The sequence below is a fragment of the Pongo abelii genome, chromosome 11, assembly GCF_028885655.2.
Source record: "Pongo abelii isolate AG06213 chromosome 11, NHGRI_mPonAbe1-v2.0_pri, whole genome shotgun sequence".
Lineage (NCBI taxonomy): Eukaryota > Metazoa > Chordata > Mammalia > Primates > Hominidae > Pongo > Pongo abelii.
Window position 1 is genome coordinate 47,495,237 of NC_071996.2, and position 25,221 is coordinate 47,520,457.

Sequence of the window (25,221 nt, forward strand, 5' to 3'; positions counted from 1 at the left end):
TGAATGTAATTCAATTATATTCACCTAAATTATATTTCCCATTATATTTTGAGATTGTTTCAATTGTATTTTTTTTTGTATTTTGAGATTGTTTCAATATTGTTTTAATCTCAAAATACAATGGGAACAATCTCAAAATATAATGGGAAATATAACTTAGGGTGAAAAGACTCATAAAAGGAAATTGTTTACATTAAAAAATATATAACTCCCAAATCCTAAGCAACTCTTATCCATACCATCTCCCTCAAACATATTAAATCATACTTCAAATGTATTATAGAGATAATAGTAATAAATTTATGAAATTATTCTTATTGAAAATGTTGACTTTGGGCTACAAGGAAAAATCTGGGGACATGATAAAAGTGACAAAGAACTCAAAGTTTACCCTTGAGAGGATTGTGTTAGACTTGGGTTGAGGAGGGAAGAGGAGTACCATTCACATCCAGCTCTACCAGTTTCTTCCTAAGCTGTCAGAGGGCCCTGCTGTAGGTAGGAGGGAGAAGAAAAACTTGTAGAAAGTGGATGAACAACAGCCTTTTGTTTTTCCACTTTTGTGATTGTAAGGAAAGAATGAAGTGTGGACTGTTTTCCTTGACAGATCTTAACACAGAAATTCATAGATTCACATACCTCCTTTTGTCCCAAGCAAAGCCATCTGGTCACTAAGCTAAGAGATCACTGCTAGATATGACTGTTTAGAGCAACATGTGCCATGTACAAGTGGCAAATCCTATGGAGGCTGAAACCCTCTATGTATAGTTTTAATCAATTTAAAATTTTAGACCAGCTCACATATGATGAAAATTATGAATAAACAACTTTAAGGTTAGGAGATAAGAGGTTTACGAAGCTAAAATTGTTAGATAGTTTAATCAAAGGTGGAATTTATTGCATATAAAACTTTGTTTTAAGAATTTTTATTAAACTATTAGAACAACACTGCAATGGCTTCAAATAAGTTTACAATCAAAGGTGTAGCAAATCCTATGTTTAGGAACCATAGCCCAGACTTTGTCAACTGCTATAAGCATTGAAGAGCAATAACTTTTAATAACATCTGATTTATTTTAAAAGAGGCATGACTTTCCATTCAAAGAAATATAATATTTATTCAAGGAATAGTTATTTCCCCAGATTGTACTTGAATTAGGCAATTATTAATATTTTTTATTTATTGTACTTTATACACAGGCTGCATACTGGCACTCTAGCCCTAATTTGTGGCCTGCACAATATTTTGTACATTTCAAAGTTGGTTTTTAACACCTAAAATACAAGTATCTGGATTTCTAGCTTAAATTTAAAAAACATTCACTCTCTGAAAATATTGGGCATTTTGATCTACATAGCAAAGATGAGATCAAGGCAAGCAGAAATTTCCTTTTTTACAGATGAGCACTGTGTTCACCTCAGCACTTGGCTAGCTGCCTTCACTTATGTAAATAACTTGTCCAAACCCAAAAGACACTTGGGTTTGCCCCAATTGATGAAAACATCATGGTCTACTAGAAATCAATGTCAACCCTACATCCATGATTGCGGAGCCATCTATCTGGAAATCACTGGGATACGTTGAAATTCAAAACAATAATACTAAAGAAAACATTATAAGGAATGAAAAGTGAAAACACGAGAGCAGGATGAACTGTTTGTTATCTTAAGAGACACAAGACAGATGGGTTCATGCTCCAAACTACCATTCTCAGCACTTTAGGGAGTCTTAGGTGAATCATTGAGTATTTGGTAAGTCTAAGATTGAGAAGTAAAATGTTAGAATTTGGTGGAAATCACCTTAATTTCTGTGTACAGTAAGTAATATTCTAACTTGAAAATGCTAAAATACCTCTGACTGAAGATGCTTATAAGATGCTCAGGGTTAACTGTGTTAGATGCTTTCCTCTTCTAAAGACCTTTGCTTTTAACTAAATGCTTGCTTATCTTTCTAATTTAACATAGTCCCACATTCTTCTTTGTAGTAATTTTGGGCTATCAGATAACATATAATGGAAAACATGTTTATGTCTTCCACCAGTTCTTGTTGCATATTTCAAATGCTTAGAACAACAATTTTCAGAAGCTTTCATTAAGGTTAATTTAAAAACTACATTAAATACAGACAGATTTTCTCACAAACAAAATGCAATGTGTACTTAACAGACTTCTGTATGTTATATTTGATAAACTACCTCATATAAATGCAAATTTTGACTTTCTGCCAGAACCAGGTGGTATGGAAAATATTTCTATTAAACAAATAATGCTGGAAGAGCAAACTTCAAGCGCTGGTATGTTACATAAGGAGACAGGATGTTTCATTCAGGTTTGATGTATATTTCAGGTTGACCTTTATGCATACAAAATAAAAGAAACATGCTGAAGAACAATATGTGGTGAGCGGTTGTCTTTAGCGTGCAAGAGGATTCAGGAAAATATACCTGGGGAGGGATTTTTACATATTCAGAAAAATAGGCTAAAATATTGTTTTCTGTTTTGCATGGTTATTTGCTTGCATTATCTTACCCACTGTGGTAGTTATCTGGATAGCTTTCATCTTAATCACTAACTAAAATTGAACAAGGAGAGCTAAATAAATCAGGATGATCCCATATATTGCCTCACACAGAAAGGCTTCTTTGAACTCTCAGCTAGACAAAATACAATCAGAACACTCATGTAAACAGGAGACCTCCTCAAAAATAATAACCTTAATGTAACTATGAAAAAAACATTACACAAGCCTAAATTAAAGGATATCCTACAAAATACATGATCAGTACACCTCAAAATTGTCAAGGTCACCAAAAGCAAAGAATGTCTTGAACACTCATACATCAGAAGACACTAAGAAGATGTGATAACTACATGTAATGTAGTATTCTGGATGAGATCTTGAAACAGGAAAAGGACATGAAAAAACTGGTGACATTCAAATAAAGCATGTAGTTTAGTTTAGTTAATAGTTATATACCAGTGTTGACTCAATTCTGACAAATACACTACAGTAATGTAAGTTGTTAACAATAGGGGAAACTGATACAATGTACACTGGAACTCTCTGTAAAATCTTTGTAACTTTTCTGTAAATCTAAAACCATTCTCCCAAAAGTTTATTGAAATTAAAAGAATAAACAGAAGATAAATGGAGAAAATATTATTTGGCCCAAAGGTATATGTTCAGGCTTATGAAGATACTTCTATTCATTCCTAATAGGATAACTCCTTGGAATTGCTATGTCGGAGAGGGTGATGATTATATTCAAATTCTATCCACTTTCTTGCTTAGTCACTGTGATGAATCATGTATGGTGTCCACCTGATGACTAGGTGTTCATTCCAAAGACAGTTGTTGCCTACATGAAGTGCAATGGGAAAACCTGTGACCTTGAACGCATTGGTACTGGGTCCTAAAAATTAGGCCTAACAAACTTGATCCTCGCTGTAGACATAGGCTATATTTGTGAGGTGTTTTTATGAGATGGGCTGAAGACTCCAGAGAAATGTTTGATTTAGGAAATGGTAGTCATATTGAAGAATGTTGCAAATCGTTAAAAAATACTATAATGATAATTTGCAATATGGGAATAATGCCTAATATAAAAATATACAAAATTGGGAATAACTATTAGGTTTGAGGTGATAGGTTAATTATCTAAAAGTAAAACCCCAACTTTAAAGAAAAAATATTTTATACATAAACACACACACAAACACACACACACACACACAACCCCACGAAGATGCTGATGATAATGATAGCTTTTTCATGGGGACTTCTGTTCTAACCACTGCACTTAGAGCTTTCTATACTCTCTCCAAGGTTGCTATCACCACTTCTGTTTTATAGTTAAGTCAATAAGACTCAGAAAGAATAAGTAACTTGCCAAAGTACCCACATCTTGTAAGTAATACAGTAACTTTCCTCTAATCAGTTTCTCACGACAACACCTATTACCATCCTTGCCAACTTTCTCTCCTATCAAGTCTCTCAGGTCTTTATCTGCTTGGCATTATTTCTTGACTGTCTTTTTAGATTAATGACTCATGTTCATGTCTCAGAGACCATAAATGATAAGGCTGGCATTCTAACCCAAGTCCATCTAACCCCAAAGTCTATGTACTTAAAACAGTAAACTAACATGCCTGCAATACAATATTGTCTACATAATGCTCTTGATCTCAGATAATTCTAGAATGGCTAGTAGGCTCAATTATTCAACTATTTGAATTATTGTATTTACCTTTGGGGTATGAATAAATTAACACATTTTATATACATTTGAAAATGCTAAAAAAACTCTCTGATCAAAATATTCACTACCAAAAATATAGTTTTAAAAAGAATATGGAATTACATTTTTATCTTTGACAAAATATCTGTTAACTTCAATATGTAAATATTATGTATATTAAAGTCACAGTGTAAAACTGTATAGGAATTATAAAAGTGGATTGAGAACAAAGGAGAAAGCCTGGGGTTGGAACACTGAGAAACTTTGTAGGGTCTTAATGAAAAGTTTCTAGAGAGAGAACAGTAGACTTTATTGATGTTGTTGTTTCTTAATATAAGACCTTAGGTTTTCATTCCTTTAAAAGTAGTCAACATTTTGGTGAGAAATGCAGGGTATTCCTCGTGCTAGAGAAGATAGAGTGGGCTCGCTGAGATTTCTGGAGATCTGTTTAGACTTCTGATCTAATGTGTTATTTCTGCTAATCTGAGAGTAACATTACTGACTCATAGGAAACAATTTAATTGTCTGTAATGATAATATCTGACTGAGCCTATAACTCTTAAGAGCCAACTAGTTTTAATAAAATAATTTTCATTTATATCATAACATACTTAAATTTCTTTCGTTTTAGGATCAAAATGTAGCCAAGGCTTTTAGAGTTCATGAACTTTCAAAAAGAGATCTTTCCTTTCCCATTGAAATGGGAATAGCAGTCATTGTGTGCTTCCTAAGAAATCCTTGTCTTTACAGAGCTAATAAGTTATAGTATACATATATTCAGCACAACCAGTATTCTATTCCAAGGGGAAGTTAAATTGGAAAATTATAGTTGTTTTTATTAATTCTATATAATAAACATTTTTCTGAATCCTTGAGAGAATTCAAAAGTCAGAAAAAAATTAATTATATGAAGTATGATTTTAGTAGCGGGTTAATAAAATCATATGTACTCTTAACATACTTAATGTGAGGAAGCCTGACAAATGGCATTGACTTTATGACAAAATCAATATTTGTTTTGCTATGCTGGGTAAATTTATTTCTCATAGTATCAAAAGAACAAAATTCAAAGAATATGCAAAACCAGAGACTTCCAAAATTGAATATGAAGTGAAATATTATCAAAACCTATATTAAGCTGCTCTAGATTAGTTATTATTTAAAGCAGATAGTCAACAGTATTCAACTTTTAAAGTGAAACTCTCATATATTTAAATATGAGTGACTTCAAATTTGATACTATTATTATTTCTTTATACATTTTTTCCAGGGAAAATTTCAGATTTTGAGCCAAGCATAGAATTATATGGTTGGAGGTTACATAATGCAGACCTACAGTGTTTTATATTACGTCTAGAAGATAGAGCATTAGATTGAACAGAGAAAGTCATAGAGATGTCACATTGTTGAAATTTCTGATCTAGTTGTGATGCTTAGGTTTGAATGACAAACCCAAGGGCCAAATTCACAAAACAATTACATTTCCTTTTTGCACTCTTGATGCCCAAAATACTGGGATTTGCACTTTTAAACAGACAAAATAAATTATCTCTTTCCTCCTTATAAAACTTTAAATTTACAAATGTTTCTTACCTAACTTTAAGAACTCTCCTTAGGGGCTTAACAGACCTGAAAAAACACACAGGACAACCAAAAAAGGTGTTCCCAGCTCAGCCATCCTGTTTATCTACCTGGTTAGCTCTAGTTCATTGCAAACCACAGGCACATAAAGATTTCTACCCAGAGCATCTCTAAAATACGTAGCATTACTTTAAAAAGCAGTTTATGTCATTACTTTTTTAACATATTACATTGATTTCTAAAAGAAAAGAATAATGTCACCAATCAGCCTCTATTTCTCTTTACTGTTGAATAGCAGATTATATCCCTTTAAAGCTCACTTCTTGCCATCATTGTCAGAAAGAGAAATGCACAAATTATATATAATTTATGCACATTAAATGTACATCAAAATTCCTAGGTATTTAAAAAAATTCTTGATATTATGACTTTTTAAATGTTGGAAATCTACTTATTATCCAAATAAAAGTTATTAGCAATATGAAAAAATAGATTTTCATTTTAATCCAAAATAAACAAAAATACCCTTAGAATTGTTACAATACTGATATTTGTCAGTGCAGATGGATACCCTTAAAGATTCTCGTTTTTGTTGGCCCACAGCCACTTATTGTAAGTACTATAATAACCTTCCTTTCATTGATTGTTCCTGACAACACCTAGTACCATGTCAAACTTTGCCTCTTGTGTAGTTTCCCAAGGCTTCATCCTCTTTGCATTGTTTCCTGACTCCTTCTTTATGGTGAGGACTCAAGTTCATGGTCTCACGGACATTCACTTGCGCTTGTCCCAAGAAAGTTCTTCAGATTGAATCTGATGCTGCAAAACACTTCTGCCTTGATGAAGGAATCTTCCATGATTCGAATAACTTTGTATTAGTTACGGCCTTTAAGTATTCCAGTGCTGAAATTACCAATACGTAGGGCAGCTCCACATCCTGGTTTGCCCAGTTCTGTTTTCTGCCTGTTATCATCAGTTAATTATTAGCAGCACTCACTCATACTCTTAAAATTGTTCCTATTTGATCACCATTTCAATAGCCAATTTTTAAAAGACAAGTGGAATTAGAATAAACTCATGAGACACGAGTGACAGAATTGCTGCTTTAGGAAGGAACACTATTTGAATTATGTATAATGAATATTACTGTACTTCTGATGATAAATGCCTAAAAATCAAGCTGTAGTGCAAAGGGTCTTTTATTAAAATTCTAGAACCAGGCCTCAGAGAAGGTAAATAATGGAGAGTTTTCTACCCAAAGGCGTAGTGACCATGTGCAAGAAATTATCATTTGTAAGTTTATACACACATACCAATTTAGTCTTAGTAACAAGATTTGATTAACAGTGAATAATAAAAGACCTAAGTATTTTAAAATAATATAATATAATATAATTTTATTATTCATTGTATTGTTGTGAGTTACCTCAAATAGCAGCCTGGATTGAAAAAGGAAAATAGCACCTACTGAGGGACTACAATGTGTCAGGCATTGAGATGGGTATTATAATTAGGCAATGGGATTGTAAATACAGATATGTTAACACACATGGTCAGAGGGCCTCCTGGAAGATCATGGTAATGAAAGACAAGTTAATCTCTTGGGATAAATAAAAAACTAGAGGAGAAAAAGATAAATGAGACAGATACTAATAGGATACAATATCTTGCCCTTCTACATGGACAATGGAGAGGTTCAACTATGTTGTTGTCTCAGGTGATGGCTATTGTGGAAAGCTCATCTTGTCTTTGAAGGTGGGAAGGGAAATGTCTGCAAGCAAGGCTCAGGGATCAGCACTGGGAGAGCAGAGAGACAACGATTTCCAGAAGACCTGAGAAGGAATTTCTGGGCATTCCTAAGTAGTAATACATGCTGGAGAACTGAGGACTGAACCCAGCCATAAGGGGACTCTCATTTCAGCACATACATAGCTGAAAGCAGAAAGAAAGTGTGGATTTGAAAAAGGTTTTGCAGATTGAGGATATCCTCAAATTCTCAGGGTAAAAAGTGTATTGATTTAATACTAATGTGCATTTTCTCTTTTTTTTTGGTCTGTATAACTTTGTGGCAAGAGTTAATATGTGAACAGCAGTGTACTATAAGCTTGTTATTTGAGGTAGTCCATGAACAATTGCATGAATGGAGGGGTGAATGTACCACACACATGCTATTACATTTTATTCTCACCACAACTTTGGAAAGTAGATATTATCATCCCCACGTGACAGATGGGGACACAGTATACACAGATTGAATAACATCCAGGATTATACAATTAGTGGCAGAGCAGCTCTAACTCCAAAGTCCATTTATTTTCCAGCATATTATTAAGATTGTAAAGCACTGCTTTTCAAAGTTAAATGTTTGTAGTGATCATCTGGTTTTTGTTTTTATTTTTTAAGGCATACTCTGAATCAGGTGGTCTAGGATGGGTCTGAGATGTCACATTTCTAACAAATTCCTAGGTTAGATGACAATGCTGTGGGTCCACAGACCGCACTTTGAGTAACATGAGTATATTGCCTTTATTCTTGAGTTTTCAGGATTATAGATGCACCATTTGTTAAAAGTTATTTACATACTTATTTGCAGCAATTTCTTTTGCATTTACTTATTGTTTGTAAAATTCAAAATTATGATGTATGACATTGATCACCATTTGTAATTTCTCATCAGGTGAAATATTCTGTGGGATAGATAGTTGCAGATGCACTTTTTGTGAGTTAATGATATGTTCCCATAATGAAATAGGATCATGAGGCTAGGTTGATGTGATGTAATATTTCTCTGCAGTCTACAGTGTGCTTCCACGGTTACTGTCATATTTCCTATTAGCGACATTTTGTTGCTCTACAGGTAATATACAAAAATATCTCCTACCTATGAAAATTTAAATTTTAGCTCAACTGTTTCATGGTTATTATAAAGGAAAATAAAAAAATAAGTAAATACATACAAAGCAGTAAAACAATAACAAATACTCCCAAATTAAAGAAGTTCAACCTGCTATCACCAATATGGTTTCAGGAGACTGTTTTCATGATATGGAGACTGAGTTGAAAGGATTTCCTCCTCTATGTTCATCGTAGCTTTTAATTTAATTTTACTCACCTTACTTTGGCTCAAGACCCTCAGTCACCTCTGTTCAGGAGGTAGAGCAGTTCTTTACCATCAATTGTGATAGGCACGGGGAGCTAGGCTGAGAGAATGAAGTGCCTCCTACAGCTACTTCGAAAAATAAGTATCTTAGAACTTGATTATTTAAAATAATAGTAATTTTAAATATTTTGATGTTTATTTTAATATCCCTTTCTTACAATATAATATGTTCCAATATTTTATTATCTAAATATCCATATTATATAAATTATACTTATAATTACTGTATAAATAATTAATGTTCATTAACAGCAAACTTTTTATTATGGCAAAATCTAATAACGACTCTTGCTAATACATTAAGTTGTAGTCATTCTATTTTTAAGTAGCTATTAAATTCTTTTAAAAAGATTTTTTAATAAAGGAGAGCTCTAAAAGTTTGTATTAACTTAATTTTAACCAATACAAAAGATAACTGGGTAAAAAAAGAAAAAGTCCTCTAAAAAGAAAACAACCTGACAAAGTGATTCTAAAGTTCATATAAAGAGGAAAAAGACCCAGAATATCTAACACAATATTCAAGAAGGATTACATGAATTTGAAAAATTCACACTGACATCAAGACTTACTATAAAGCTACGATAATCAAGATAGTGTGTTACTGGCAAAATGATAAACAAATAGATAAATGGAACAAGATAGAGACCCCAGAAACAGACCCACACAAATATAACAAAATAGCAAAGGCATTTCAATGAAGAACAGATAGCCTTTGCAACAAATGGCGCAGGAACTACTGGACATCTACATGCAAAAAATAAAAAATAAAAATAATTGAGATGTTAACCTTATACCCTTCGCCAAAATTAACTCAAATAGATTACAGACATAAAATGCAAAACTATAAACCTCCTAGAAGATAGCACAGCAGAAAATATAGATGAAATCTTGGGTTTGGTGCTGACATTTTAAAGTAAAAGGGACAATTCATAAAAAAAGGATTGATACAAGGGGCTTCATTAAAATTAAAAACTTCTCCTCTGTAAAAAGGACTATCAAAATTTCAGCACTTTGGGAGGCTGAGGCAAGAGGATTGCTTGAGGCCAAGAGTTTGAGACTAGCGTGGACAAGGTAGTAAAACACTGTTTATAAAAACAAAAATTTAAAACTGGGCATGGTGGCACATGCCTGTAATCCCAGCTACTTAGGAGACTGAGGCAAGAGCTGAGCTCAGGAGACTGACACTGTAGTAAGCTATGACTGTGTCACTGCACTCAGGCCTGGTGACAGAGTGAGACTCTGTCTCTCAGAGAAAAAAAAAATGTCAAGAGAATGAGAATACAAGTAACAGTCTAGTAGAAAATATTTGCAGAGACATACCTAATGAAGAACTGTCATTCAAAATAGACAAGAACTTTTAAACTCGACAATTAAGAAATGAGCAACTCAATTAAGAAAGGAACAAGAGGGCTGAACAGACACCTCACCAAAGATGATATACAGATGGCAAATAAACATATGAAAAGAAGCTTGACATCATAGTCATTAGGGAATTGCAAATTAAAATAACAATGAGATATCACTATACAGCATTTTAAATGGGTAAAATCCAAAACATTGACAACATCAAATGCTGATGAGGGGGCAGAGCAATAGGAACTCTCATTCACTGTTGGTGGGAAGGCAAAATGGTAAAGCAACTTTGAAACATAGTTTTGGGAATTTCTTACAAAACTAAACATACTGTTACCATCTGATCCATCAATTCTGCTCCTTGGTGTTTACTCAAAAGAGTTAAAAACACGTCCACAAAACTTGCACACAAATGTTTATACCAGATTTATAATTGCCAAAAAGTGGAAGCAACTAAGATGTCCTTCAGCAAGTGCATATATAAATAAATAGTTACATCTAGACAATGGAATATTATTCAGTGTTAAAAACAAATGAGCTATCAAACCATGGAAAGATATGAAGACATTTCGAATGAATATTATGTGAAAGGAACCAATATGAAAAGTCTCCACACTGTAAGATTTCAACTATATAACATTCTAGAAAAGGCAAAACTGTGGAGAGTGTAAAAAAATCAGTGGCTGTCAGAGATTTGCAGACAGAAAGGGGTGAATAGGTGAAACAGGTAATGTTTAGGGCAGAATAACTGTTCTGCATGATACTACAATGGTGGCTACATGTCTGTATACATTTGTCAATATCCATAGATTGTACCACACTAAGAGTGAATACTAATGTAAATTAAGGGCTTTAGTTGATGACATCAATGTTGGTTCTTCTGTTGTAACAAACATACTACACTGATTAGGTAGGTTTATTGTGGGGGTGTCAATGTGTGTGAGAGCAGGGAGGGAGCAAATGGGAATTCCCTATACTTTGTGCTCAATTTTGTTGTAAAGCCAAAACTGTTCTTAAAAAAACACTATTAATTAAAACAAAGAAAGTTATCAATTTAATGTTACATTATGCAGTCACTCAAGGAATGCATAATATTAATATTTCATTTTTGTTTTTATTGTCCTTATACAAGAGAGTTCTTCTAACCTCCATCCCCAATACACACACACACACAAACACACATTTCCTGTGTATGTTTAAAGCTTATCTCACAAAAGATTATTTTTCTTTACTTGGTAGATGATATTATGGAATGATGTCTTAGGTCAAATTGTTACAAATTTCAGGTCTAAGGCATTGACATTTTATGGCCTGAGGCAGGCCAGTGGATGTGATGACATAGAGTAGAACTGGACTATCTTAATGAGTTAACCAATTAGGGGATCAAACATATTTTAAATCTTATTATGGACCCATAATCTAGAAGGGATTTCATAGTAAAATTTCTTAAGTATTAAAAACTAAACTGATGTGACAGTTACTTAAGATCAAATAATAAGCCTTTGCTTTCACAGTGTCAAATAATTTTTTAATTAAAATAAGAAGGTGATGAAAATAAGAAGGTATGGTAAAGAGAATACCTTGAGCTATTGAGTTCACTTAGAGTACACTTGCGAGGATGTGGATGGATTCTTGGGCACCGAAGCTTCAGATTTATTTTAAAAGCTCATTAATAAATCAAAGTTTTGTCATTTTCAGCAGCAATGTTTATGCATTAACCTTTTACAAAGAAAATGCAACAGCGACGTTTTTATTTCTTACATTATTTTCTGCAAACTTTAAAATTTAACATTGTGGTAGTTATATTTGTAAGATTATAAGCATGTATTTCAGACATTTTTAAAAACACAGGGATATATGCAATATGTACGAAGTCATCTCTGGTGCTTTGCACTTTAACCAATTCATTCACCATTTAAAAACAATTAAAAAATTAATTAAGCTGGATTCTGCCCTTGGATACACACAACAAAACCCCCATTGAAGTCAATGGAAATTGTGCATGCATATCCAGGGGCAGAATTTGGCCCGCTGTGTTTAATTCACTCTGATCATTCCTATTAATTCAATATTAATATTTCCGTTCATTTATTCAATTAGTTCTGTGGTATTCAAAATTCGTTGTATGTAATACATTGCGATCAGTCAATCATTACGTTTCCAGTCCACTTTCTAACAATCAATATTTGAAGTTAGTCAAGGCAAAATGCACTTAAAAACCAAAGAGAAAAAGAATTAGTCCCTCTGCAGAGATATCTCCCACTTTGTTGCCTGGTTTCTCGGGCCCAACCTCTCCCTGTGGATTTAGTCAGTGTGAGAGACATTAATAAATGTGGGGCAGAGTTGGCCCTTAGATCAAATGCTACTTTGTAGGGTAGCCAAGTAGGGCTATCTAATAACAGCCAGATGTGAAAGACTAAGCTCATGAAATACCCACCACTTAATTAGGTCACACAATACCATTTGGATTCTAACCAAATTTGGGTTATCTCTTTTCTGAGTGGAGGGATCTCTTCTGTCTTCCAAAAACAGATCAAAACCAACACAGTATGTTAATATTGCAGTATAAACATTGCATGCATGAATAAGTAGGGCTAAATTCAAGAAGTGCAATGATCCCCATGCTCCAAATTCATTAAAATATGACTTCTGTAGGCAGGAAAATGTAACCTTCTTATATAATTTTTACATCTGTTATAGGTATCCAGAGTATGCAAGATTATCTGCAAATTTATAGAGGGAAAGTCTGTGGAAATTTACAGTTCATATTTAAGTATTCATTGAACATTCTAAAAATATTATATTTTGTTTCTTAATAGCTTTATTGAATTATAATTATAATATAATAAACTACATGTTTAAAATCTACAATTTGATAAATTTTGATGTACATATACACCTGTGATATTGACATTACACTCAAGATATTGAACCTATTTATCACTCTAGAAAGTTTCCTCATGTCTCTTTTGTAATCCCTTCCTTTGATTCCCTACCCGTATCTCCCTTCAGGTAACCACTGATTTACTTTCTGTTATTAGAGATTAGTTTGAATATTTCACAATTTTAAATAATGAAAAATATACTACTTTGTGCCTGGCTTTTTCACTCAACAAAAATAATCTGAGATTAAATCATGTTGTGTGTATCAATAGTTCGTTCCTCTCTATTGCCGAGTAGTATTCCATTGTATAGATATATAGTCATTGGTTTATGCATTGCCCTGAGGGCGGATATTTGGGTTGTTTCTGGTTTGAGGCTACTAAAAGTAAAGCTGCTGTGAATATTGTTGTACCAATCTTTGTATACACGTACCTTTTCTTTTCCCTTAAGTAACTAAGTAGAAGTAGAATGGCTGGGTAATATCATATGTGTATATTTAACTTTTCAAGAAACTGCCACATTATTTCCGAAGTGGTGTGCCATTTTATATTTACATCAGTATCATCACATGAGAGTTCTAGTTCCTCCAAATCCTTATCAACGTTTGGTATGGTCAGTCTTTTTAATTTTAGCCATTCTCATAAGTGTGTAATAATATCTGTCATTGATTTATTTTGCATTTCTCTAGTAATTATGTTTAATATCTTTGTATGTGCTTATATGCCATCTGCTTATCTCCTTTGGTGAAGTGTCTATTCAAATCTTTTGTCCATTTTTAATTGGGCCATTTGTTTTCTTTTCCTTTTTTTTTTTTGAGACAGAGTCTCACTCTGTCACCTAGACTGGAGTGCAGTGGCATGATCTTGGCTTACTGCAACCTCCGCCTCCCAGGCTCAATCGATTCTCCTGCCTCAGCCTCCTGAGTAGCTGGGATTACAGGTGTGTCCCACCAGGCCTGGCTAATTTTTGTATTTTTACTAGAGACGGACTTTCACCATTTTGGCCAGGCTGGTCACAAACTCCTGACCTCAAATGATCCACCCGCCTTGGCCTCCCCAAGTGCTGGCATTAAAGGCGTGAGCCACCACGCCTGGCCTGTTCGTTTTTTTATTGCTGAGCTTTAAGAGATATTTATTTTTTTCTGAATAAAAGTCCTTTCTCAGATATATGTTTGATATATATTTTCCCTCAGTCTACACATTGCCTTCAATTATCTTAACACTGTTTATTTAAAGAACTGATTTTTAATGATAGTCAATAAGTTTTTAAAAATTTTATTTTTAGAAAAATGCTATTAGTGTTATATTTTAAAAGCATTTATGCCTAGTCAAATGTCACAAAGATTTTCTTTTAGAAGTTTTATGGTATTATATTTTGCATTTAAGTCTGTATAATCCAGTTGAATTAATTTTCAAATATGGTTCAAGGTAAGGATTGAAGTTTTTCTTTGAATATTAATATTCAGTTGTTTCAGAATCATTTGTTAAATAGCATAAGCTTTCTCCACTCAATGATCTTCACACTTGTCAAAAGTAAGTTATTCATATCTATTTGTCTATCTTTATGCCAATACCACTCTTTCTTGATTGTTGTCACATTATACTTGTCTTGAAATCAAGTAGTTTCAGCCCTCAAATATGTTCTTCTTTCATAATATTGTTTTGGCTATTCTAGATCCTTTACATTTCCATATAATTTTTGGAATCAACTTGTCTTTCTCCAGAAACCCTGCTGGGATTTTGTTTGAGACTGTATTAAATCTGTAGAAAAATTTGGAGAAAATTGGTAAATTAACTCTATTGACTTTTCCCAACCAATGGGCATGGTAAATTTTAGATTTATTTACTTTTTCTTTAATTTATTTCAGCGATATTTTATAGTTCCCAGTGTGCAAATATTGAGGATTTTTTATCATACTTATTTCTAAGAATTTTATTTTTTATACTATTGTGGATAGTATTTTTGAAATATCAATTGCAGATTGTTTTTGGTAGCAGATGATAATTTTATATCAGAATTATATTCTGCAGTCTTAATCAATGAACTTATTAGGGTTAGGAGGTTTTTCTGTAAGTTCTATGGGATTTTCTGCATAGAAAATCATGTCATCTGAGATTAGGACAGTTTTAATTCCTTGCTTCTAATTTGAATGTTTTTTTCCTATTAGTTTATTGAAATGTCTAAAATCTCCAGTACATTGTAGAACAAAAGTGGTGAGCGCAAAGATTTTTGTCTTTTTCTTGATCTAAGAGAGAAAAACTTCAGTCTTTCATCACCATAACTATGGTATCAGCTGTATGTTTTCCCGAGATGGACTTTTTCAGGCTTTGGAAATTGCAATCTATTTCTTGTTTACTAAGATTTCTATCAAGAATGAATATTGAATTTTGCCACATACTTGCGTGTGTGTGTATTTGTATTAACGTGATCATATGGTTCTCCTTTAATAGTTTATTAATATAGTGAATTACATGGTTTGATTTTTGAAAACTGAATCAGCCATGCATCACTCAGACAAACCCCAGTTGGTCAGGATGAAGTATTACCCTGCTTGTATATTGTTGTATTTGACTTCCTTATATTTCACTGAGAATTTCTGTATGCATGGCATGAGGGGGACAGGTCTGTAGTTTTCTTGCAATTAGGTAGTTTGGTGTTCATATCAGGCTAATATTTTCCTCATAGTATGAGTAGGACATTTTTCCTCTTCCTGAATTTCTGAATGAATTTGCATAAAATTGGTACAATTTTTTTTCTTAAATGTATGGTAGAATTCACTACTGAAACCATCTGGGATGAAAGAATTTTTTGGAATGTTTTTAAATTAAAAATTCAACTTATTTAAAATAGTTAGGGCTATTCATATGATCTCTTAAGTGATCATTCAATTGTTTCTCTGCTATTTCAATAATTTCTGCTCTGTCTTTTATTATTTTCTTTTCTTATTACTTTAGATTTATTTTGTGCTCCTATTACTGTATTTTATAGAAGACCCTAAAGTCATTGCTTTAAGACTTAAAACATTTGTTTAACTAGTCATTTGGTGGTATAACTTTTCCTGCTTATCATGGTTTGTACTGTGTTGGCAGCATCCTACACATTTTGATATGCTGTGTTTTCATTTGCATTTCTAATGACTTTCTAATTACTCTTCTGATTTAATTTTTCTGACCAATGGATTACTTAGAAATGTGTTCTATAATTTCTAAACATTTGTAGATTTTTCCAGAGATTTTTCTGTTATTTGTTTCTAATTTAATTTCATTGTAGTCAGAGACTGTGTCTGTTTTGCTTTGTGAATTTATTGGGACTTGTTTATGGACAAAAAATAGGATATATTAATAAATGTTTCCTGTGCACTTAAAATAATGTATATTCTATTGTTGAGTGGCATGTTCAATGAATCAAATTGGTTGATAGTACTTTTTTTTAGTTCTTCTATATCCTTATTTTCTATTTCTTCTATCAGTTATTGAAATGGGATACTGAAACCTCCGACTATAATAATGCATTTATTTTTTTCTTGTGGTTCTGTCAGTTCTTTATGTTTTGAAACCTTCTTTTTAAAAACATCAAAGTTTAGGAATGCCGTATCCTCTTGCCAAATGTATGCAATTATTACTGTGAAATGACCAGCTTATCCTTTGATTAGTGTTAGTATGGTAAATCTTTTGTCCTTTTAATGTTAAACAATTTTTCTATATTTAACATGCATTTCTTTTAGGCAGTCTATAGTAAGATCTTGCTTTTTAATCTAATCTGATAATCTCTGCCTTTTAAATGGAATTTTTAGCTTATTTCTCTTTAATATGATTGTTGATATTATTAGGTTCAATCCTATCATCTACTATTTTATATTTGACCTTTGTTCCCATTCTGCTGTATTTTTCTGCCTTTTTTGAGTTAGTATTAGGTTAGTGCAAATGTAATTATAGCTTTTGCATTGTTAGAATTTGCTGTTTGACATTGGAATACATTCTTAAATAAATGTGGTTAGGTTATACATCATTTTAATGGGCATTTCTTGCTTTATGTTTTTTTGTTTGTTTGTTTGTTTGTTTACTAATGACTTATTATTTGCTGTTTATTTTAGACTATGGAAATGATGTTAGACACAAAGCAAATTTGAGCGATTTTCTTATTTGAGTTCAAAATGGGCTGTAAAGCAGTGGAGACAACTCGCAACATCAACAATCCATTTGGCCCAGGAACTGCTAATGAATGTACAGTGGAGTGGTGGTTCAAGAAGTCTGGCAACGGAGATGAGAGCCTTGAAGATGAGGAGTGTAGTGGCTGACCACTGGAAATTGACAACAACCAATTAAGAGCGGTCATCGAAGCTGATCCTCTTACAATGACACAAGAAGTTGCCAAAGAACTCAGTGTTGACCGTTCCTTGGTCATTCAGCATTTGAAGCAAATTGGGAAGGTGAAAAAGCTTGGTAAGTGGGTGCCTCATGAGCTGAGCGAAAATTTTTAAAAAATCATTGTTTTGAAGTGCTGTCTTCTCTTATTCTACGTGACAACAATGAACCATTTCTCTATCAGATAGTGATGTGCAAGGAAAAGTGGATTTTATATGACAATTGGTGATGACCAGCTCAGTGGTTGGACAAAGAAGAAACTCCAAAACACTTCCCAAAACCAAACTTGCACCAAAAAAAGGTCATGGTCACCATTTGGTGATCTGCTGCTGGTGTGATCCACTACAGCTTTCTGAACCCCAGCAAATCATTACATCTGAAAAGTATGCTCAGCAAATTGATGAGATGTACTGAAAACTGCAATGCCTGCAGCCGGCATTGGTCAACAGAAAGAGCCCAACTCTTTGCAACAACCCTCGACCACATGTTGCACAACCAACACTTCAAAAGTTGAATGAATTGGGCTATGAAGTTTTGACTCATCTGTCATTCACCTGACCTCCTGCCAACTGACTACCACATCTTCAATCATCTCGATAGCTTTTTGCAGGGAAAAAGCTTCTACAATCAGCAGGATGCAGAAAAATACTTTCCAAGAATTCATCAAATCCCAAAGCACAGATTTTTATGTTACAGGAATAAACAAACTTATTTCTCATTGGCAAAAATGTGTTGATTGTAATGGTTCCTATTTTGATTAATAAAGATGTGTTTGAGCCTAATAATGATTTAAAATTCATAGTCCAAAATCGCAATTACTTTCCCACCAACCTAATATATTGTATTATTCCATTTTATGTCTTGTTGGTGTATTCGCTATTAGTCCTTGATTTATTACTTTAATGATTATCTTATAGTTCATAGCATATATCTTTAACTTATCACAGTCCTGTATAAGAACTTTACCATAGTATTCTTCTATCACCATTCTCTTAGAAATGAACTGCTGCTGTTTTAAATTCTACTTACAGGTATGCTACAAACCCCACAACATATTTTTATTGTTTTTGTTTAAACAGTCCATTATATTTTAAAGAGATTTAATACTAAGAAAATGATTTGTTTACTCATGTAATTACCTTTTCTGATGTTGCTTATTCATGTAGATGCATATTTTCATTTATTATTACTCAGCCTGAAGGAAATCTTTTAACATTTCTTATATTACCTAACTGTTAGTAACAAATTCTGTCAGCTTTTGTATACATGCAAAAGTTTTCGTTTACTTTTGTTTTTGAAAGATGTCTTTGCTGGGTATAGAATTCTAATTCAACAGATTTATTCATTCAATGCTTTAGAAATGATACTCCGTTGTCTTCCTGTTTTTATTGGTTTAACAAGAAATCTGTCATATCTTTTTCTTTGCTTCTTTATCCTTATCTTTGCTTCTTTTTTTTTTTTTTTTTTTTTTTTTCTGGGCACTTTTAAGAGTTTCTCTTTATCCCTGGTTTTGAGCAATGTGATTATAATGTAATCTGGTGAGGTTTTCTTTATATTTCTTGTGCTTAAGTTTGTTTGAATTTCCTGGATCTATGGGTTTACAGTTTTCATCAAATTAAGAAAGTTGGCAGTCATAATTTCTCCAAATTATTTTTATGTCCATCCTCTTTCAACTCTTTCAGGGACACCAATGACACAAATATTATGCCATTTAAAGTGGTTCCACAACTCCCTAATTCTCTGTTTACTTTTTTTAAATAAATATTTTAAAAAATACTTCCTCTGTTCATTTTTAAAAGATATTTTATTTTTGTTTTTCTATTGCTATGTTTTCAAATTTATTAATTTTTTTTCTGCAGCATCTTACCTGCAACTTATCTCATCCAGTGTATTTCATCTTAGACATTGTAGATTTCATCTTCACAAGTTTGATTTTGGTATTAAAAACATTATCTCTTTCTTTACCTCTTACAATGCAATTACAAATTCTGTCTTAACATCCTTATCTGTTAATTCTAACATCTGTGGAAGTTCTATGTGGATTTGCTTGATTTTTCTTCTTATCATAGGTTGTATTTTCCTACTTCTTGTCATGTCTGGTAATATTTGATTAGATGACAGTATCATACATTTTATTTTATTGAGTGTAAAAATAGTCTACAGCTATATTCTGGCACATGGTTAAATCATATGAACATAGTTTGATTCTTTTGGATCTTCCTTTTAAGATTTGTAAGTTGGGTCTGGAGCTAAGCTCAGTCTAGGACTAATTATTCCCTACCACCCAGGCAAGATTCTGTTGAGTACTTTACCCAGTGCTCCATTAATCATGAGGTTTTCCAATCTGGCTGGTAAGGGTAGACGCTGCTCCCATTTCTGGGTGATCACTGGAAATTGTAACATCTAACATTTTTGGATCCTTCTTTCCCTGGTTTGGGGTAGTTTCTTAGTGATCTTCAATGTTGCTTCTCAGTTGAAAGTGGAAGTCTTAAGTTCACCAGGTAATCATAATTTTTGTGCCATGACCTCATCATTGCATCTCAAACAGGGCATAAAAAAGGGCAGGTTATGGTCCTCTTCCACAATAAGTCATCTAAATTTTCACAACATGAAGAACTTGGAGAACTGGCAATTATCTGGTTAACTGACTAACTGTAGATCATAGGAATCATTTGTTGTGAATATTATTTAGGGTTCAGAATAATTCAGTTTGGGGAAATAAAATCTAGTTTGAATTCAATGACAGATTTTCACGTGACCCTGCTCTTTGTGTCACTGGGTAGATGCATGCGATTCCAATCATCACAGAGTAGCTTAGCAGAATGGAGACTCATAACTAGCTCATTCAATTTAGCCTTCTCTTTGGGGGTATTATGGCATACTGAGTAGAGTGAATGAATAATTCTGATGATTATAAAGGCCATTGAAGATCTCTACTAGTCAATTTTTCATTTGCCTTTTAAAAAATTGTAGTTTCAGCTTTACTTTTATAGCTGCAGGAACATCCAGTTACACTTTTCTTTATTATTTTTTCTTTAAAGATGATAAGATCGTCAATAAGACGATTGTCTTGTTCATTTAAAAATATCCTCTTTCTCTTCCCACATCCCAAAAATTACATAAACTTTTCCATTCTTAATTCAATGACTTAAACAACTGTTGTGAATTCATAAATGGAAGCATTTGACTACAGGTGGGGATTAATTTGGAAGGGCAGGAAAACTGTTGAAAACAAAGAGCTAGTGTCCAAGTAAATATCTCTTGAGAAATTAGAAAGTACAAGCCACACTGCATGAGAAGAATTGTTACTGAGTGTAATGGTTTAAAGAATTCCAGGTGGTCTGCGTGGGTCATAATGCTAGCATTTCATCTTGGAATTATCTTTATTCTTTTCTTTCCTTTTTTTTTTTTTAAGAACTAGTGCTGCTCCTGCAAAGTGCCAGAAAGTTTGCTCATATAGGCTCTTTAAGTCTGTAGCTACATTAATGCAAAATAAAATGTGAAAGAATAATCTGTTAGGAAAGTGTTTCTTTTGTACTAACTATAGAGATAAAAAAAAGGCAAGATAATTTTTGAGGTGATGATGGGTGAAGGAGTTATGCATAATCTGGATCAATACCTAATTCATTACTTCACTTTCCTCATGGGAGTATAGCTCTAGTGTCCACAGGTTGAACATCAAGGATTTTCTATTTTTTTGTTGTTGTTGTTGGAGGAGAGAGGTAGAGATTAAAGTCTTTTTTCCTTGGTAGATAAGGAGGTCTATGCTGGTAAATCATGAACAGAAGAGAAGGTGGGGTAGATGGTAAGGAATGATGAAGCAGAAACAATTGGCTTGGACCTCATGAGCTGCCATCTTTTCCTCACTGCCAAGATGGCCCTTATAATTCACTCTACAACAGAATGTAGCAATTCCCACTGAAAATAGCCTGTTCTTGTCTTCAAGGCAAATGAGCAAGTTTTACTTATCTTTTTATAGCCGATTATTTCACACTCTATATTAATCCTTCATTCTTCCCATTGCCTTAAGAGTAAACTCCTTGGCATGGCTTCTTCTACAATCTAGTCCCAACTTATCACTGCATTTGTATCTCATGTCACATACCTCCAGTCACACCATACAGTGACATATCCCCCAAGCATCATGCAGTTTTATGCCTCTTCATAAAGACCTTTTCTCTACCTGGAATGCTTTACTTCTTTCTTCCTCACCAAGTGCATCCTGTTCCTTTTTCAAGTCCCACCTCAAATGTCTTATCCTCTTTGAAGCCGTTTTCAACTTCCTTAGGAAGAGTCATGGCTTCCACTATTCGTATAACACTTATCATTAACTATCACCTCCAGAAGCAATACACTGTATCTCCATCCTAATAATTAACTCATCACTGCCACAAGGTAGGCCTTAAGTAAATTAGTATATGAAAAAAATTAATTTAAATGAATGAGCAAATCGATAGTTTTTTCACACATAGAGATGTCATTCAGAGTTCACAGTGTTCAGTTTTCTCTTCTCTTTTCACATGCGTAAGTGTTGCACTGACTTCATCAGTGGGAATTGTTCTAGTTTATTTTTAAAAGGATTTTTCTGCATCGGGCAGTCAGTGCCATCAAAGAGGCCTTGATATGCTTGTGCCTTTTGGGGTTGGGTAGTGAAAGTGAAACAAAAGGTCAACTACGGAAGCAGAGGCCACTGATGGCTGGATAATGAATGGCCACTGACTTGATACTACAAACAGAAGAAAAAAGTGGCAAAGCAATGGAACTGTCAGGAACAAGGTAGTCATGAGCCTATTTATTGACTTGATCCTTAGTCAAAAACTTTGTAAAATTGTTTTAGCAGTAATCTCCCAGTTTTTAGTACCAGGACTACAGCTAAAACAATTTCACTTAATAGCAGTTAGATATTATAACTACAGCCACCTAGAACTGTAATTCTCTCACTACCTTCCTTCAATATTTCCACTGTCACAGCTCAATGAAAATAATCTCTTTTTATAGTGGAATTACTGAAATTGATCTATCAGTTTATATCCATGAATCAGCAACAAATACATTTTCAGAAATAATTTCTGTTCTCAGCTTAATAGTTTGTTTAAATAACTGACATCTACTTTTGTTGTTATGGGTATTAGTACATCAAAATCGTGCTTGTTTAGCCTAGTGAGTAAATTATACAATCGTGGTTCATATTTGTTTGTTTCCAAGGATAAAAGAAACAAATACAGTAAGTTTGGAACGTACTAGGCCCACAGTTGATGGAGTGGCCAAATGAATAAAGGTCTGCTTCCTTCTTTTACTTATGTCTGCACTCTAGCTGAAACAAAGGGTGAATTTAAGGTAAATCACATGACTTAGTAAAGCTCCTTAGCCCTTTAAAGGCACCTTACAGATCCATGATCTAACTTCTGGCTTGGCCCTTTTAGACTATTGCCACATCTCATATGCCCCCTTTAAGTAGAAAAAAGAGCAAAAAAATGCCTGAGACAACTGTGAAATATTTTGCAAGATTTTAATATTAACTAAAGCAAACTTTCATTCCCTTTGTTTAGCAGCCAGCTGTAGCTGACACAAATGTATGTTGCTAGCTGTGAGCCTGCCCTGAGCATGAGATTTTATAGAAGGGTTTATTTATGGCTAATTTCTTTATCTTTATATTGAATATAATACTTGCTAGTATCTTTCAGCTTGTAATTATTTTGCTTCACATCAAAGAACAACATTAGAAATTAAAGTCCATTCACTGTCATGTATGATTCATAGACTATGTTATAGATCTTATAAAAGAGGCTCATTTTTCTTTCTTTCCCAGACCTCCTCCCCTCTTCCCTCTGTTCCCTGCAGCCTAATACCCCCACTTCACATTGTTCAGTTCTTTGAGTATTAGTAAGATATACTAATATTTATCAGCAATATATAAATGTCAGGGAAAGAAACTTTTTCCTGCCCGCTAGCCTGATCCATAATCCAAGGGAACCTTAGTGTCTTTGGCCTCAGCATAATCTTTTACTATGAGATTGTTTATGTTGACTTGCTGAAGCCCTTGCTGAATAAGAACAGCATGCTTGGTACCAAGATGTTTCACTTTCTTCTTAGAGTGGAATCCTATAGCACTGTGGAACTTATAAATAATTGAGTTATTTTTAAACCACTGGATGTTTTCCAGTCACTCTATTTCACACTGGATTAATTATGTAAGAAAACTGAATTGTTCCTCACCAGTGTTACAACTTTTAAAAACAACATGCTGTTTAAATTCGGGTTTGGCAACTCTGGCCTGAGCCCCCTCAAATTTATGGCACCACACCCATAGCATAACAAAACCTTTAGTGGTCCTTTGTCTTTTAGCTTTCCTTCTATTTTTTCTCAAGGGTGTTTTATGCTGGAAGATGCAAACAAAAGTTGTCCAGATGTTATTTGTATCAGAGCAGGATTTCAGTCCAGCTATCTGTGGTTGCAAATGTTTATTTTAATGGGTTATTGTGCAATCCTTGCTGTGTAGACCTTCATGGCCTTATATGCATGTTCTCAGCAATGCCAGGACATTGTTTTTTAAAATATATCATTTTAGTCCAATTGAATGATTAGTAGTCACTAGGGGAGCAAAAAATATAACACCTGTAGAAACACAGAGAATATTTTTGTCAATGCTCCTATGTTGACATTGTGCAAAACTGCCTGATTATGAAATCATGACCAATGGGCTTTAGGTAAGCAGGAGGAAGGTGTGGTCCAAGCCCTAGCAACAGTCCCAGCCCTCTGAGACTAAGTTACACGGCTGCAATAAACATGCCAAGGGTGTCGGAAAGAAGCCCAGCTGCTGCCCCATGCAGTTTGATGGAATGAAGGAAGAGCTTAGCTAAGTCACCATGGTGTGAGCAGCAAGTTTATTTTAGCTATTACAACAAGCACAGGGCTGGGCTTATTATTCATTTTTAGAATTCTAATAAAATCTTAACTATGTTTCCTTGATACTAAAGTAAATTGTTTACTCTGTATCTAAAAACAAATATTATACCCAATGTACCAATTAGCGGTGAAGAATTTCTAGTCCTTAAAATTAATTTTGAAAAGAAATTACATCATGTAGAAATGGATTTGATTTTTAAGAAAGTGCTAAATTTTGGAGTTATTAGCTTTCTCTGATAACTTATTTAAAATCAAAGGATGCTTAGAGTAATCATGTAGTGGACTCATTTATTGCTATAGAAAAAAAAAAAAAAAACAAAAAGGCAAATGTAAAAGCCCTTAAAATTTAAACTTGTAGTTAGAAAGGATCCCTAAGAGGAAGATTATTCTAGACATTTAACATCAAGGACTAATAAAGCTTCACACTAAAAGTTTTATTAAGCATTTTTGATAGACATGGTAAGTGGATGCTAAAATATTTAGTTCAAAATACATGTTGGAGACAGTCTTTTATTAATCAGTTTTGAAGTCAATTAAATATTGGTATAGGTTTCATAGGTATAAGCAGCCCTAATAAGATTTGGTGATTCAGAAATCAGAGTTTATTATGAGGAAAAGGTTTTTTTTCATATTTTAGAAACAGATTTTAGGTTATTTCATATGATATCATGTGTATGTCATTCATCATTATAATAATAGTACTGCCCTATATTTGTCTAATAGTTTATAGTGTAGAAAG

The 25,221-nt window shown here is 33.4% G+C and overlaps 1 long non-coding RNA gene across 2 annotated transcripts in view; it reads left to right on the forward strand.

Moving 5' to 3' along the window:
- The window catches only part of LOC129057984 (uncharacterized), a 132,673-nt gene extending 113,633 nt beyond the window's left edge, over positions 1–19,040 (forward strand). For both annotated transcript variants that reach the window (XR_008522770.2, XR_010135989.1), the window contains one exon: positions 17,306–19,040. This is a non-coding gene — a long non-coding RNA (uncharacterized LOC129057984). The remainder of the gene's footprint in view (positions 1–17,305) is intronic.
- The last annotated feature ends 6,181 nt before the right edge of the window (positions 19,041–25,221 follow it).